At 49.1% G+C, this 16939-nt stretch overlaps 1 long non-coding RNA gene across 2 annotated transcripts in view; it reads left to right on the top strand.

The window, feature by feature from the left end:
* Nucleotides 1-16939, top strand: part of LOC146857186 (uncharacterized) — a 129231-nt gene that overhangs the window by 1982 nt on the left and 110310 nt on the right. Inside the window, exon 1 of one of the 2 annotated variants that reach the window (XR_014979547.1) lies at nt 15446-15576. The exons of the other annotated variant lie outside the window; for it this stretch is intronic. This is a non-coding gene — a long non-coding RNA (uncharacterized LOC146857186). Of the gene's footprint in view, nt 1-15445; nt 15577-16939 lie in introns of those variants that run through there. 2 annotated transcript variants of the gene reach the window in all.

Raw genomic sequence — 16939 nt, 5'->3', positions numbered from 1 at the left:
TCACATCGCTACATTTGGCGATGGCTCTTCTCTTGTCACTGCGATGCACCAGGGTGACGGCCCACAGTCTTGTTTGTTGCCCCCACCTGGCATTGGGGGGGTCCCAAGCAGTACAAATAGTCGACAACCCTCTACAAGTCAAGGTGCTGCACAACAAGATGGCCCTTCTCTTTTCACAGTGTGGCACCAATGACCCTTATCCTTCATCCCATCCCCTCCCCCTGCAGTATACAGGGATCAAGGCAACACACACGGCTGGACAGCCTGATCAGTGCAGCTGTCCCTATGGACCAAAACCTCACACTCTGCTCCCGGGATCCACTCAGCAGGATCCTCCTGGACCTTGTTCCCTCCATGCAATCTCCTCTTCAGAGGCTTCCCTGATCTTGGGTCAGGCATAAGCTCCAGGCTTCAGACAAGTGTTCCTGATTCTCCTGGGTGAGAATTATAAATGTATATTGTAAATTGCTGCACAGAGAAAATTATTTTTTGTACTGTCTAGATTTTGAACATGAACATGATTATTCTTAGATTTTAGATTTTATTGTGCTGTTCTGTTTGTTTATTCATTTGTACACCGTGGATACAATAATATGTATTTTAATTATTGCAATAAATACACATTTATTATAAAGGAGACAGCTAAAATGAATGGTTTAATCAATTAACATAAAGAAGGAAATTGGTTCAGTGCATTCTGAGTGACTTGATGATTGGTGGTTGAGGAATGAGAGCACAAAGGGGAAATGTGTTTTTTTGTTGGTCTTTCTACCCAGTCCCTTTTGGCTTTAAAATGGTGGTAACTCTCTGATTTTTACACACATATATAACAGCACACCTTGTAAAGACACACACACAGGTTTCCATGTACTGCTACCAAGGGCACACCTACATAATCGCGCACCATGTAAGTAGGGTGACCAGAATTTTAAAGCCAAAAACTGTGACATTTCACAAAAATAGAAGAAGGGCTACAATGTTACTTCAAGCCAGTGCACAGAATGACAGCGCTCATCAGCAGAAAATTACAGAACAGGCAGTAAGACCATACATAAAATGCAATTTTAGGCCTAGTAGCTTGTCTGTTAATGAAATTGCTTTCTTGAAACAACTGCTAACTAGCCCTGCTTTGTAAAACATAAAAAAGCACCATTTTTAGTCATCCCTCATTAAAAACCGGGACATGAGCTAAATTTCTTGAAATCTGCCGGGACAGCTGGTGAAAAACGGGAACCATCCTGGCAAATCCAGGATGCCTGGTCATCCTACATGTAACTCACACTCTTTTCCTGCACTTCATCTATCCTAATGTAGGCCAAGGGTGAGCTAAGCACACACAGCAAAGGAACTTCAATCGAGTGGGCTAGGAGACCCGACTCCCATGATGCAGGTAAATGAGCCTGGCCATGCTACTGATTAGCAGTGTAAAGAGAGTGATAGCCAGCGGCTGGGCTCAAAGACAAGCCTAAAACGTAGTTTCCCCTACGCCAGAACGATTTTTGCTTGCGGGGTGGTTTGCGCAAGGGGAAACGCTGTGTGAGATAGACACAATCACAGGCGCAAGGAGGCTAAAGGCGATTTTTTGACAGAGGTGAAATTATAATAATCCATACCACCCTGCAACATAGATGAGAGCCTGTGCCCCTGAGAGTTTTTACATTGGAGAATCGGGATTGGAGCCAGACGACAACTCCAGAAAGAATGAATTTTTCCCTACAGAGGTGAATGCCCGACAGTGTGAAGTGTACAAACTAGTGGTGAACGGCCGTGGGTTATTTTTTATGTGTTGCTATCCGAGAAGAGTGCTGGGTCTCAATGAGGAAAGTTCCCCTTGGACATTGAAAGCTTTAAGGTGGTTCGGGACTACCGAAGAGGTGTCCACATTGAAACCTTTGGGCGGTAGTTTGTACAGAAGTTGTTTTTAAGTCACATATGTCGGAGATTCGTTTTGTTTGTCCTGAGGAAGGTGGGGACCTACAAGTCCTGTCCACTGAAATGCGTCAACGTAATTCACAAAACTGAATCTGTGAAGACTGGGGACTTGGCGGATGGTGATATGAACCCCACATGAAGTATTTTGATATCCCACATTGACCAGATCAGTTTTTTGCAATATGGATAATTGTGGCTGTTTTGTTTTTCTCCCTGTTTGTTATTGTCATGATTGTATACTTGGGTATATGTCATTTTGATGAGTGTTGCTCTGTACTGTGAAGATTACAAGAGGGTTTTTATTATCATTGTGATAACTTGCTTTTATTTTGTTTTTATATCCACTGATATATGTACTGTGATGATCACTCAAATGAGTATATACATAATGTAATATATTTTTAAGAAAAATAACATTAAAATCTATATTTTTGCTGTAGTGTTGTGGAGCTGATTAATATTTTTTGAGGTGATTGAGTGCTGGTTGTGAAGTACGCATGTGACTGTATCGTTCTGACATAGGGGGTAACTAAGTTTTAGGCTCATGTTACTTATTACTCATCACAAAACGGTATGCTGACACCACAGTAAAATCCGTATTTGTAAAGCGCGAACTACTCACCCTTACGGGTCTCAAGGCCGTCATGGAAATTAAGAAAGCTATTGCCCAGAGTCACATGGAGCTGAGCTGAGCTGCCGCCAGAGCCGGGGATTGAACCGTGAACCCTGTGCTCCGAGGTAAGCTGTCCTGGCACCACACCTCTCCACTGTGCTACTTAATCTCAGTATGGGCAGTAGCCCTTCATCACTATGAGGGGAGTGCATTGTGCGACCCTTCTGGTCTAACAAGTCAGCAATCCATGAGATTAGTGTACGTCATGGCACACATGCATGATCTGTGTTCGCCTATGACCACAAATTGTTACCAAGGATCCAGATATCACCGCAGTTGAGGCACTCAGGGCAGGGCTAGTTGCCTATAACCATGCAAGGGAATTTTCTGTCCCAACGAGACTTTATTGTTCCTATATATCCAAAAGGTGTGATACATGAATAATTCTTGAGGGAGTTCATATCCCTCTAACCTATAAAATGTAGGGGGGAAATCTTGGCATGAGCAATGAATCCACCCAAAGAGCCTGAAATTCCAAAATAGTTCTACCCCAGGAAACAACCCAATGAAGCTGGCCTAAGGCTTGCGAAGGACAAATCCGCGGGCCACGACGTGCTCTGCAAACTGAGTAAGGGGAGACTTACTCCTAGTCCTCATGGATTTGCCTGCTGGCGGAACCAAGGCCTTGGTTGACATCTTTGGAGCAGCCCTCAGGATAAAATGGAAGTCTAGCAAACAGAAACATTTTGTTCAGAAAGAAGGTTAATTAATATATGAGGGAATGGCTTCTATTGAATGTGAAAGAACTATACATAACGAAATATATACCTATAGGTCATGAAATGTACAGGGGCGGCTCCTCCTCTAGGGCGGAGGAGCGTCGCCCCACTGCTTTCTCACAGTGCGAGAAGCGGAAACATAAAATGGTAATAACTTTCAATTATTACCATTTTATGTTTGGTTGCGGGACCTGCTCTGCGAGCAGGGCATGGGAGGAGTGCCCACTACTGAGTGCGCAAAGACTGTTTGGTCGGCCCTCTGGGGCCGCCCAAACCAGTCATGCACACTCTGCCCTTCTCCATGCAGGCTGCAAAACAGCCTGCACAGAGAACATGGCCTCCCCATAAGCCCCTGGCTGGGCTGTGTCCCGACCAATCACTACACTGCTTGTAGTGTTGTGACTGGCTTAAAGAGGGAACCTGGCTGCCTGCTTCCTTTTCCTGCCAGAGGCAGGCGAGCAGGACCAGAGAAGACGTGGGTCCCGGCCAACGGAAAGGTATATTTAATTTAAAAAAAATATATATTATTATTAAATTAACCCCCTGGCGTGACCCCCTCCACCTGAGAGCCATACCAGCCGGTACTGGAAATGTACTAATAATTTACTGTTTTTACTTATATATGGAGGAAATACATTTAGAGTGTGGCTGATTGACGTTCTAGAGCCAGACAGCATTTACCAGAAAAATATTTCGAAATAATACTTGTGTTCACTTAAACTACATATTTTCAGACTACGTCACATGATATTATGACTACACAAGTCTTGGATACGCAATACAAAAAAAACAAAAATGTTTTTACAGTACTCATATTGTAATAGACATATACAGAAACGGGCTACTGTAAAAAAGAGAAAAGACTCCTACCAACGTAGATGGGAAGGTCAAAGTTCAAGTCCTTCGTACTAATCATCCTATCACAGCTAATTTTTACCATCACTGCCTTGACCATGTTGGGTTTTGGAACCTCTTATCATCATCTCCCAGTTGAAAGACTGACCTCCTCCTTCCTGGTTCAGCAACTCACGTTCTTGGAGGGAAGCAACTCTTAACACGGACAGTGCTTAATTTGAGCAGGTGGCTTCCGGTGCTCTGCACCAGAACTTGATTGTCAACAATGGCACTTATGACAGCCCGCCACAAGGTGACGTTTTTTGTCTAATTATGTGATGAGCACAACGTTTTTTAAATAATTGAATGTATATTGAAGATGAATAATACCTGTCCCCCAAAGCTATAAGAATAGCTTGGGAGGCAGGTATTAGACATGTTTAATGTATGTTAAACCAACTGCAGGTCGCACCACTCCTATGAGTCCATAGTCTTAATAATCAAATATCCATCCAGTGATGTGTATATTTCCAAAACTTCCTCTTTATTCTTCTTTATATTTTCATAGTTCTTAAGCAGCCAACGCGTTTCGTTCTTTAACAAAGAACTTCGTCAGGGCAATATTTTTGGCAGCGCTATTTGTAAACTGTGCGAAGAAAATCCGTCCGATATTTTTGGACATTCAATATTAATGGTTGCTTTATAATCCTTCTCTGTTACATTACCTAAATCAAGGCGTTGTAGCTCCCGTATCTAATTCCCCTTGATCCTATTAAGGGCTAATGCGCCTCCAATGCAGTGTGTTACGACGACCAGGTGAGTATTCGCCTAAAGCCTCCCTTAAAATTCAGGAGGGTTGGCAAGAGAATTGTCAGGTGAGGTGCGACCTGAACCCTAGGGTCCAGTAAATTGAACCGTTTCCTTTTGGTCTGTATGTTTAATGTATGTTACAAGTCAAAATTGTCACAAACTGTAGGAGTGTGATAGTTAGTCGTGTGTTGGTACTGTCATAGGCAGCACTAGTAGGGGCAATGGGTGATGCAAGCTGCAATGACCTGCTGACACCGGCTCTGGCCTGGACCTTATTTTGTTTACAAATTAAGCACTGAAAACAAGAGAGCCTAACAGGAAGCACTTCGCCCGCTATAGACATGTGACCTGCCAAACCAATAACCTTCTTAAGGTCCGGAAGTTTCGGTCAGCAGCTGTCTGACTCATTGTCCCCTGAATGTGCGGCTGCCCGTGGCCCCCGCAGGCGGCCACCCTAAAAGGGCAGCCCCTTTAGTGCCATTTGGGCACTTCCCCACCCCCCTACTAATGCGGGACTCCAGGAGGAGTCCCCTTACCTGGCGCACCAAGCGCGTCATTTCCGGCGCGCCGTGGGGTGGGGAGGGTATTTAGGCCTCCCCCCTCCATCTCAGGGTCGCATTGTGCGAGTTGAGTGCAGACAATGCCTCAAAGTCCCCGGTCCCACATCTTGCCACCCCCGTGGGGACCCCTTCCCCGCGGCATAGGCCGCTCCGGCCCCAGCAGTAGGCTCGGTGGTGTCAGAGCCAGGCCGTGCAGGTGGGGCGGCGGGACGGGGGGCAGGGTATAGGGAATTTGGTTATCCCAACCCCTCATCGCACGGGCGTCCCGATTGGTACCTAGCAGCCTGAATTAGAATAGATTCTATCCTAGACCCCAGAGGACGTGCTCCTGGCGGACTGCTAAGGCGGCTAGTCTTTGTCGCAGCACCTCGTGTAGTCCCCTGATGCAGCGTTGTCGAGGTGGCGAGTCCTTGCCTACCCCCCGCCCCCTTCGTCTTGCGTGCAGTCGCCAACTGGCCTCAGCCTGGTGGGGCTTGCAGAGGAGGGAGGGGATGAGGCTCTCCAGTGGGGACCCACGGGGGGCAGTTGTCGCGGTCACGGGGTGGGCACAAGTAGCGAGGGGGCAGTGGCCACCGGTTCGGTCTTTACTGGCTGCAGGAAGTGGCAGACACGGGCCCATGGCACAATGGGGCGACATGGGTGACCACGGCTCTCCCCCAGACCGGCGGGGAGTTTGGCCCTCCAAGGGGAGGCTGTACCGCTGCAGTGGGCCCTCTCCTTCGGCATGGCGGAGCTTCCCTGCCCCCCGGGTCTGGGCACTCGCAGGCAGTGACCGGGGGGTAGCGCGTGAGGTGGGCTGGCAGCCCCTTCGTGTTAATTCCGGGCATTTTGCCTCTGCTGACTGTCCTTTAGTAGACTGGGTCCCATTGGTTGGGGGCAACCACCTGGCACGGCTGGGCCCGGGTTGGGGGTGCCTTGGCTCGCAAGTAGTAGGCCAGGTGACCGGGCGTGTCTGGGAGTAATGCGAGGGGAGCAAGGGTTTCGCTGTCTGGGCTGTGGTCAGCAAGTCACATTAGCTCAGTTGGGAGAGCGTTGAAGCTTTGCGCACTTTCCCCCGCCTCACTCGGGCCTGCTCTCGCTGCTGCCCGGTGCCCCCCAATCCCCCCCTCACTCGGAGCGTCGTGGGGGCTCAGGAGTTGCGGCCGGGGCTTACTGTTGTGGATACCCGGCGCTCCGGGGAACGGGAGCGGGGATTATCGATGCTCGCCGCCTGACCCTGCACGCCAAGGGTTACAGATCTCCGCGTGACCGGTAGGAGAGCTTTTACCAGACGAAGTGCTCTCTCGGGTGCCCCACGCAGGGTGGGGCTACCCCGGCAGCCCGGCACGGCCGGGGTGGTTCATATTGGGGAATGGTGCTCGGGTGCCCTAACCCAAGCCCGCAGGTGGGGAGGTTTTATTGCGGGACATGTGCTGGGACGCCCTGAGGTGAGCTCGGGCGGGTCGTGCTGGGGGCATTCCCAGGTTGGGGATGGCAGCTCATGGCGCCCACGTAAGAGTTGCCAGTTGAAATTAAGCATCAGGCAGGGAGGCGCTTATGGTGGATGCGCCAGCATGTGACGGTGATTGGGTTTGTCTTATGCCTCATGGAAAGGGGGGACATCGCGGGCCCACCGTGCTGGGACTGAAAAGGGGCCTGTCAGGCCTAGTGTCCCCTTATCATATGAGGGGCAGACATGTAAGTCTTCTCATTTGCGTCACGACACGCGGCACACTGGTTTGTCGCAGTGTGGCAGCGCCGTTCTGGGCTATGGCGGCATGGTGACAGAACATGCGGGGGCAGAGGTGCAATACCTTCTGTTTTGTCTGTTGGGCTTTAGGTATAATGCGCCCCCCCCCATTTTGGTGCTTGCCCATGGTGGCCTATTGGTTGAGGTCTCTTGCTCTTACCCCCAAAGTATGTGTTCAAAACATGTTTTGCATTATTTGCGCTTTTGAAGAAAAAATCAAGCGCCTAGTGCTGCCGCCGTGTTTTAAGTGACTCTGGAGTCCATTATGCTGCAATGCCTAACAATACATGCTGTCTTTGCCACCCCCAGATATTATCGTCAAGTGCGGTCAAGTGGAGGCTCTGGGAGCAGGCTCTCAGCCAAAGGCAAGGCTGAAAGCGGTACAGGGCGGCAGATGCACAGAGGTATTTGGGGGTGACAAACAAGGTGGGGGTGCCCGAGGAGGGGGCCACCACGGGTTGATGGGAGATACGGCGCAGAGATTCATGCAAGGGTGTGCCAAAGGGGAGGGGGGCGCCTTGGGGCGACGCCTTGAAGGGGACATAACCGTTGTCAATTTTTATCACCAAGGTTTACGGATAAATCGCCCACACCCCGATCAGAAGGACGGACGAAGGCCACCGGGCCTCGCAAGCATCAGAATCAGTGAGTTGTTGAGGCCGGGCCCAGCTGAGGCTGGAGGGGGTAGGGTTGGTGTGATACCAAGCTGCTATGGAATGATAACCGTTGTTCTTTCCAGGAAAGTGGAACGGACGCTAGTTAGACGGTCGCTTCAGGCAGGAGCAAGTCACGGCGGATTCGGTTTGAGGTAAACAAGAGCACGATACCACCCCTCCTTCCCGGTCACCACACCCCTGCCTGGTCCCATTACCTCGGGTAATGGACTCCGCAAGGGCAGTGAAGTGCTTAACCCTGTTTTTTTATTTACAGCAAAGAGTGCCCCCCCCTGCCTGCAAACACAGATACCCGCCCCCACAAGGTCAACCTTTTAACAGACGTCGGGTAAGCAAGGCTGCAGGTAATGGAAAGGGGGGGCAGTTCGGGAACGGGGAGCCAGGCCCAGGGCCCGGGCAACGCTCGCCATCCAGCCATACCGTAACAAGTGCTTATCTCTCTTCAGAAATCAACGAAAACACTTCAGCAGGCTAGGGTGAGCCGGGCAGCAAAGACAGAAGTAAGTGCCGGCAACGCAGGGGGGGATGGACTCTGGCCAGGCAGAATGGTGGGAGGGTAACCCGCAGATCGGCGGAATGGCCCAGGGGTCATATATTTATGATCCTTTATCTCTTCAGGACCTGCGTAGAGGTTTCTGCACTACAATCCTGAGGCATGGATAGCCAAGGATCCCCTCCCCTCCTGTTCTCCCAAATCACCACAGTGGAATTGTCCAAGCCCGGCACGTCGCAGGAGGCAATCTGGGAAGACTTTATGGAAATGGCGAAAGCCATAGGAGTGTCCTGGGCCAAAGGGATGCTTGACGCCCGTGAGCAAGCAGACTCTGGAGTAGTAGAGGACGTGCCTGCTGCGGCCACAGCAGGGCCAGTTGAGGCAGCACTCGGAAGGTCGAAACGGGGTCGCCAGCTGACAAACAAGGAGTTCCAAGCTGAGCCTCCAGTGCAGAATGTCAGGGGGACTTTCCCTCCACGAGCAGCGGTGCCTGCAGTCATCCCGGTTAGCCCGCTACCCCCATCACGGTTAGCGACACGAACTCTGATAAAATGGGTAAGATGATGGACTCTATGTTGAGCATCTTGGCTGAATTTAAATCACGTTTTTGTAATACTGTACAAACACCCACGCCTATGGCCGCTTCACTTAGGGAGGAGGGGCCACCAGCCATTGTGCAAGTTTGGGGGGAACTGGCTGGCAGCGCTAGGGCACAGAAACCCCCGGGCTCAGCAGCCGCTGGGGCTATGGCAGGGGCCCAGCAGGCACTCCCAGCACAAACTGCAATAGAACTCGACACCAGGGGCGCCCCGGCCGGAAGCGGACATACAGCTGCCAGTGGACAATCGCTGGCTGCACCCATCACACAGGTAATTGCAGCAGTCCCAGTGCGGCAGACAAGGCTGCCCCCCCCCATCATGCAGCTCCCTAGATGCCCACAAGCCCGCCACACCAGCAGAGGCCACCAAGGCAGGTACAGCGGCAGCAACACCGCCGCCGCTCGTCACAGTGGCTCCGCTAGCATCAGGATGCTGCTCTCTGGCTTGGGAAGTACCGTTGGCGGCTAAAGAAGGGATTTAGAGATGGGAATTTGTGGACATCTTTACCTTGTTAATGCATGGGGCTGACGGACAGGACACTAGAGAGATGGGAGGGAAGGACGATGAGAAAAAGGTAAAATTCCAGACCTGGCCAGAAAAGACTATCAAGAATTGGGGTGATGCTTTCGCTATATTAGCAGTGGTGGTGATGGAGAAATACCCAGAACAGGGTCCCGCAATGTGGCAGTGCTCTCGTTTAATCCATATTGAGGCTGAAAAGACTGGGGGCATAGGGTTGCATAACTATGACTGTGACTTCCGCAAGAAAATGGCAATGAGTATAGCACATGCAGAAGTTTACTGCAGACACCAAGGGGACCACGAAAAGTCAGAAGGGGCAGGGCAATTCCAAAGGACAGAAGCAATCAGGGAAGCGTCCTTTCAAGCAGTCCTTTCGGGGAGGCCAGGGAGGCAGCAATCAGGGAAGAGGGGGCAAGCAATTAACTTTGGCTCGTGCAGATTGTACAACGCGGGGTCCTGCTCATGGGGAAAGGGGGAAAGGCTTGGAAGTATGGACACATTTGCAGTAAGTGTGGGGCCAGTCACCTGGCAGTGTCATGGTCCTTCCGCTTGATACACCACTTGTCTTGCCCAGAGAACAATTCAGTCAACCACTGGTTGGAGGACGGAACGTGCTCCATCGCATACTGTTCATTTGACATTGCGGTGGATATGGTCAGGAGAGCAGGGAAAGGGAACTGGCTGGCCAAGGCAGACATTGAGTCAGCCTTCCGCCTGCTCCCAGTCCACCCAGAGAGTCACCAACTGTTAGGCTTTAAATGTCAGAGCAAATTTTTCTTTGACAAATGCATACAGATGGGTTGTGCGGTGTCCTGCACTTACTTTGAGGCGTTCAGCAGCTTTTTACAGTGGGTACTCACCTGGTCATACAACACAGGGGGAGTAACGCATTACCTGAACGATTTCCTCTTCATAGGGGAGGCAGGGACATGGGACTGCAGCAGAGCACTGCTTCACTTCCAGGAACTTGCAGGACACTTGGGTGTTCCGTTGGTGCCTGGGAAGACTGGGGTCCTGCGCAGGTCCTCACTTTTTTAGGTATTGAGATGGACACTGTCAAGGGTGTGTCCAGGCTCCCGGCTGAGAAGGTGCAGGCATTGCGGCTGGATATCCAGGTAATCCTAGGCAAGGACAAGGCCCCCCTGGGTGTCATTCAGAGCCTCTTGGGGAAGCTGAATTTCGTAGCCAGGGTGATACCTGCGGGCAGAGTCTTCGCAAGGAGACTAGCAAAGGCCACAGCCAATGTACACAAAAAGTATCACATGGTCAGAATAGGGACTGGTTTGAAGGAGGACCTCCTGATGTGGCATTAGTTTCTGCTGAGTTTTAATGGAACAGTCATTTGGAGATCCCCCTGGACGGGTAGCCCAGAAATCTGTCTCTTCACAGATGCGTCAGGCAGGGAGGGCATTGATGCTATAATGGACTCCGAATGGTGCGCGCAAAAGTGTCCGAATGCTTGGCGTAAAAAGAACATAACAGCTAAAATAACGGTACTAGAGCTGTTCCCCATAGTGGTTGCCCTACATTTGTGGCCTGATGCGCTGTCAGCCAAAAGGGTGGTATTCTGGTCCGACAATATGGCGGTGGTGCAAGCCATCAACGGGCAGACAGCCAAATGCCCCCTGGTGCTGTGTCTGTTGAGGGAGCTAACCAGGGCGTGCCTGCGCTGCAATGTCAAGTGTAGGGCGAGACACATTGAGGGTGTCAAGAATGTAGCTGCTGACGCTCTCTCTCGATTTCAGTGGCTCCATTTCCGGGAGGCCTGGCCACGAGCAAGAGAGGCGATGACCCCTTTCCCAGCGCATCTATGGCGACTTCTACAATGGAACAGCAACTGAGAGTGATGGGTGAACGTTCTCAGGCACCGGGGACCAGGAAAAGATACAAAACTCAGCTCACCTCCTTCCAGAATATTTCAAGGGCGCTGGGCCAAACATCACATCCCTTAGAACGGAGGGTGCAAGGCTTTGTACTATGGGCAAAAGAGCAGGAGAAGAGTCATTCCTGGGTTCGTGGTCATTTGGCGGCAGTAAACAATGACATTAAGCTGAGAGGAGAGTAAGATCCGACCAAGGCTTTCTTGATCAGGGCGGCTCTAAAAGGGTGGGCCAGGGAGGAAGTCAGAGTTCCAGGCATGCTAGAAGTAGTAGACCAGGTCACCCTTTCACATTTTGAGGCCCGACTCTTTGCGGCTGCATTTTGCCTTGCGTTTTTTGGGGCACTCCGAATTAGCGAACTTGTGGCTAGGGCCAAAACCGACTAATCAGGAGATGCCTTTTGCAGCCAAGATGTAAGAGTGACAGATAGGTTGGTGATCCATATCAAGAGGTCCAAAACAGACCAAGCAGGGCGAGGGGCTGACATAGTACTGATGCTGCTGGGGGATCAGAGGTACTGCCCAGTTTCTAGAGTCAAGGATTTCTTGGCGGTTCGCCCCAATGTCCCTGGTTACTTTCTGATGCACGCAGACTAGGTGCCACTCTCGAAATTCCAAATAGATAAGGTCATGTGTGCTTGCCTCGATCGGGGCAGCCACTGCAGCGTTTACGGCAGGCATGGGGCAGGAAAGCATAAAGAAAGTGGGACGCTGGGAGTCCCGTTGCTTTGAACGCTACATTCGTCCTTGAGTAGGACAGGTAAATGTAAGCTGAACCTAAATCCCCCTGTTAAGTGACAAGGTGGCAATTGTATATTATGTGTGCAGTGAATTTCAGTAACATAACAAGGTTGCAATTGTATATTATGTGTGCTGTGAAGTTCAGTAGCATAACATGTACTGCATTGTATGAACACCAAGAATATTAAAATAAGTGTGTGAAAATGGCATCCGTTTATTTTGCCAGGATTTCAAGTGTGGGTGATCGGTCACTCGTTCGTCGCCAGACTGGCTCAGTGGGCTGCACACAGGAAGTGGATGCAAGGGTTTTCACACACTAAGTTTGTCTGGTGGGGTTTCCCTGGCATGAGATGGAACAGCCTCTTAAACAGGTTAGGGCAGGGTCTGGCTAGGCAGAGAGGTTTCCCCAACATCATAATAATCCACTTGAGAGGCAACGACCTCACAGCCATGGGCAGGGGTGCTCTCCTACAGGCAATGAAGACTGACTTGGGGGATGTCAGCAAGTACATGGGGCAATGTGAGCTCTTCTGGTCTGAAATAGTGCCGCTCCTGGCTTGGCACGGGGCCAAGTCAAATGAGGTGGTGGAACATTCCCGCAAAAGGGTAAATAGTGCAATGCGCAGGTTCACAGACCAAAGAGGCTTTGGGTTTATCAGACATGAGCTGATCCAAATGAAGGTGAAGGGCTATTTTGATGCTGATGGGGTTCACTTGTCACAGGTTGGTATGGATCTGTTCCTCTTGGACATGCAAGAGGCCCTGGAAATAGCAGGGTGCAAGTGAGAAATTGCTGTTTTGGTGGGGGGGAGCTCTTTAGGTGACGGGGGCCGCCTCCAGAGCTGTGGCGGAGTTACAGGGCGTTCTGGAAGCATTATGGGTACAGAAGGGTACCTCTGCAAGAGCACAATAGGGGTGCTAGAGCCAAATCCCAGGAGCCTCGTGGGAGGGTCCTGGAACAATTACGTCGGCGCCCCGTTAGTCCTTCTGGCGGTTGTGGGCCTGAACAACCGGGGGCTTGCCTTGCTACGCTCTGCCCTGAAAGGGTCTTGAGTAATAAGGGACCAATGTGTCACATGATCCAGTAAGGGGATCACCCCCCGTAAGGGTAGTGCTGATTGGGTTCTCCACAGTGCTTGGCTCATCAGGCGGCCAGGCCAGCATAGGTTGGTACCGCTGCCTGCCCTTGGATCGCCCATAAGATAACCCACCATATTTGCATATTTTTGTATGGAACAAACCTGCAGCAATATTTTCTCCAAACAAAAGTTGTGTTGTGTATTTATTTATGCATGCCTACTCTGTTGTGGTCTGGGTGGGGTGTGTTGCCAATAATGGGACTATAGGGGGTGCACTTGTGCTGGGGTAAGGCGAGGTATCTCTCTCGCTTTTTCTGGACTTCCTTTGGCTACACAGACTTCACAGGTGTAGTGCAGCGTATCCTGATTTCACCCCAGACTCTACCACGGGCGTTAACACTTCTGCAGGGATGCCCCAGGGTGGGAGTATTTGTCTGGTGTCACTCCGCCACATTTCTCCTACACTCCAGTGTGATAACAGAGGGGATCGCTGTTTGACATAAAGGGAGCTTCCAAACCAATTTTGCAGACTCTGGAGAGTTTTTGAATGCGTGAAAGGATCTATTATTTGATAATAGCCTCCTCTCGAAGCCCTCTCGCCTCCCACTCCCAGTGACCCTCCGCCAGCGGCCTGCACGCGCCATTGTGCTTCATCACAAGGCCTCATTATCGTCTTTCCCTTTCAGAGTTCTCGGCCTTCTGCCCTCGCTGTGCTTTGTAAGAAGATAACCCTCCTGCCAATTAGCCATTTTATGTTCTAACCCTCCTCAAAGGCACTTGGCACTGAATGTTCAGCGCCACCAGACGGTTTCTCCCACCTGAATCCTATCTGCCATGCCATAGCCAGCTCTGAGCACTTGAGCCATGGCTGTGAGTCCACAGCTAAATAGCATTTCTGCACAAAAAAACATGCCTCTGGGCGCCCACTGTACAGCTTTGCACATGGCTCTACTGTACGCTAAATTTGTGAGTGAAGTTTAGAAACCAGGGCCCAATCTGCCATTTATTTTTAAGATCGGAAATCCTACACTAGGTTTCATGAAGGCGAAAAAACAAAACGCAAGACATTAAAATAACATTTCGGGATACAAATGAATGTATTTGCGACTCAGACTGTCAACTTGAGAATCATGAGCAAAAATGGGCAGCTAAGGCTCGTCATGAACAAACTATGTGCAAGGAACAATATGTCTAGGTTTGGGATTATAATGGCATTTTCAATGTGTTGGAAGGTTACTGAGAACGCGTGTCAGTTGGTAAGTATTTGCAAAGCGGAAGCTGCCTAGTCTGTGATAGGTTGTACTGTGTGAATCACAGCTGTGGTCATCGAAGGGAGCAGGTGGCTACCCTTGGAATGGGCATTGCAACCCGCGTGGCCAGGGATTGTTATAATGACACCTAGTAAATGCAAAGATGGAGGTCTGCTGTACATTACAGGCCCCTATCTCTGGATTGGCAGGCGAGGCACGGGGATTAGGAATCCTGGCTCTTGAATATTAATCAGGATGGATGACTGTGGATCGTTGAAACCAGCCTTTTTTGCACTTAGCTGGACTGATACATCTAGGTTACAAAGAGAATGGGCGGGTCATAAGGCAGGTGTTGTGGGAGCACAGTGATTCGATGCCACCTCGTCGATATCTAGCGCTGGTGTTGATAGAGCGCAATGGTGCTCCATAATTTGTAGGGGTGCATTATAATCACGAGTAGTTCACACCTGCACATATAATCCCTTGTTCTGCTACTATTTGGTTATTAGAACGTGTAATGTGATAATGTGTAAAGCGGGGTGGTTGAGTTATTTTCGTACAACGTGAAGAAAGTAGCATTGTAATCGTGTTCTAAATGATGAAGCCTTAATGTTTGATTTTGTAAGTGACTAATGAGAAATCAATTTACTGATGTGTAACACGTTGATTTAAACGTGCACAGCAAAAGTGTTCAGGTATACATGTGCTTTATGAAGTTTCATATTGAGTCTTATGTTAGCTAATTTTTGTAGGCCTCATGTGTATTTTGCCCTGGCTCTCTAAGCAAGTTGTTCGTAGTGTTCATGTGTATGCAGAATCTGCTCTTTCTCACGTTTCTGTTGCAGGTGGAGAAATTCATCTTTGTTAGTTAGAATAATGCTTTTGTTTTAGGAGTTAGGCTTAGGGAGGAGAGGATGCCTTTGAACAAGCGGTGCTGATAATGTGAGACAGTGTTCTTTCTCATTGGAGAAGCCTGGAAATCAAGGTCACCGAGCCAGCACCGGGGAGAATCACAACCGTCTGGAAAGTTGCCTACGAGGAGGTGTCTAGCTTGATGGGACGATCGTTTGATGTGATGATGGGTGAGTCCTCAGATTTTCGTGTTGGAATTACGGACAGTGTCCCGGGGAATCGAGGAAAAGAGGAGATCTGATAAGAACAGAGGAAGGAGCTTCTTAGAACAAGCTCTCTATCTTTATGCTACCTGACCCATTCAACATGAGTGCACTTCTTAGGAAGTCTTCACGCGCTGACACCTTTACCTAAACTTGCCTGGGAAATGCTAAGTAGGAATATCGCGTTAGTGTAGGGACAGACTAATGCTTTTTACTTATGAACCTCCAATGAAGAAGACTCTTGATGTCGGCGCAGTTATCTTCTGCGTCTTGATTCTAGAACTGATCATCCTTAGTATGCTTCAGACTTAATTTTGCCCGTAGTTTTGGCTTTGTACTAACCCCAATGTATTTTTACACCCTCATCTTGAGGTGTTTGTATGTCCAATTGTTCTTGGCTTTGTAATAAACCAACTAACATAGAACCTGGAGTCGGTGATTCTTCGGAGTCATGGTTTATTTGAATGGTTATATATGATTAAGGCTCCCTGTTTTCTGTTTCTACTGATTTTTTACAGATAAATACAGACAAACAATTCATTTTCTTGACTGTATCTACTTTTAAATGTGGATAAAAACAGAAATTGGGCTACTTTTTGAGTAATTCTAAATAGTGTCTGCCATGACTGCCAGACCAATAGATGTGTGGATTGATAGATAAGGGAGTTAAAAAAGAAAGGAAGTTTAGTAAAGCGGATTTAACAGCCGTAGATGTGCACAAAGTTAATACTGAAATGTGCATATTTTCATATAAGTGCACTGATTTATCTTCTGCAGGTGTTCACAGTACTGAAATCTGGCAGACATTCAAGCATGAGTGCATAGCTATCGGTTAAATAAATGTGGAAATAAACTAATTTAACCTTAATTTTTCCACAAAACCCAGAATAAATATGGATAAATACAGATAAAACTAGCAAAAAATAAACATGGATAAATACAGACGAGAAGGGCAAAAAAATAAATACCATAAAATCGGGAGGCCTACGTATGATTGGCAAATGATTTTCTCCCCTCTACACTTTTAAGCAGGAACCAACGAGCCATCGACGAGTGGTTCCAGAGTAAGTCTAGGACGTGGACCCGGCTCCTTCAGTGTTCAAGTTTTAACATAGCTTACAAAATAGGGGATTGCAAAGTTGAAGTATACGTTCGGCAACATTGTTTTTTGTTTAACTTCAGGTACTTTATGAAGTTGGCGAAGTTTTTCTTTTTTTAACAAAAACATTAGCGAACATATTGCAATAAACATTCTGGGGTTAAAAACCTGCAGGATTTGTTTACAACAAAAAAGGGGGGGGGATTAAACTCACAGGTGAGACTAGACAAC

This window comes from Triturus cristatus, chromosome 3_2 (assembly GCF_964204655.1).
Source record: "Triturus cristatus chromosome 3_2, aTriCri1.1, whole genome shotgun sequence".
NCBI classification, from domain to species: domain Eukaryota; kingdom Metazoa; phylum Chordata; class Amphibia; order Caudata; family Salamandridae; genus Triturus; species Triturus cristatus.
Note: the sequence above shows the minus strand (reverse complement) of the source record. Positions and strands in the feature narration are given on the sequence as shown.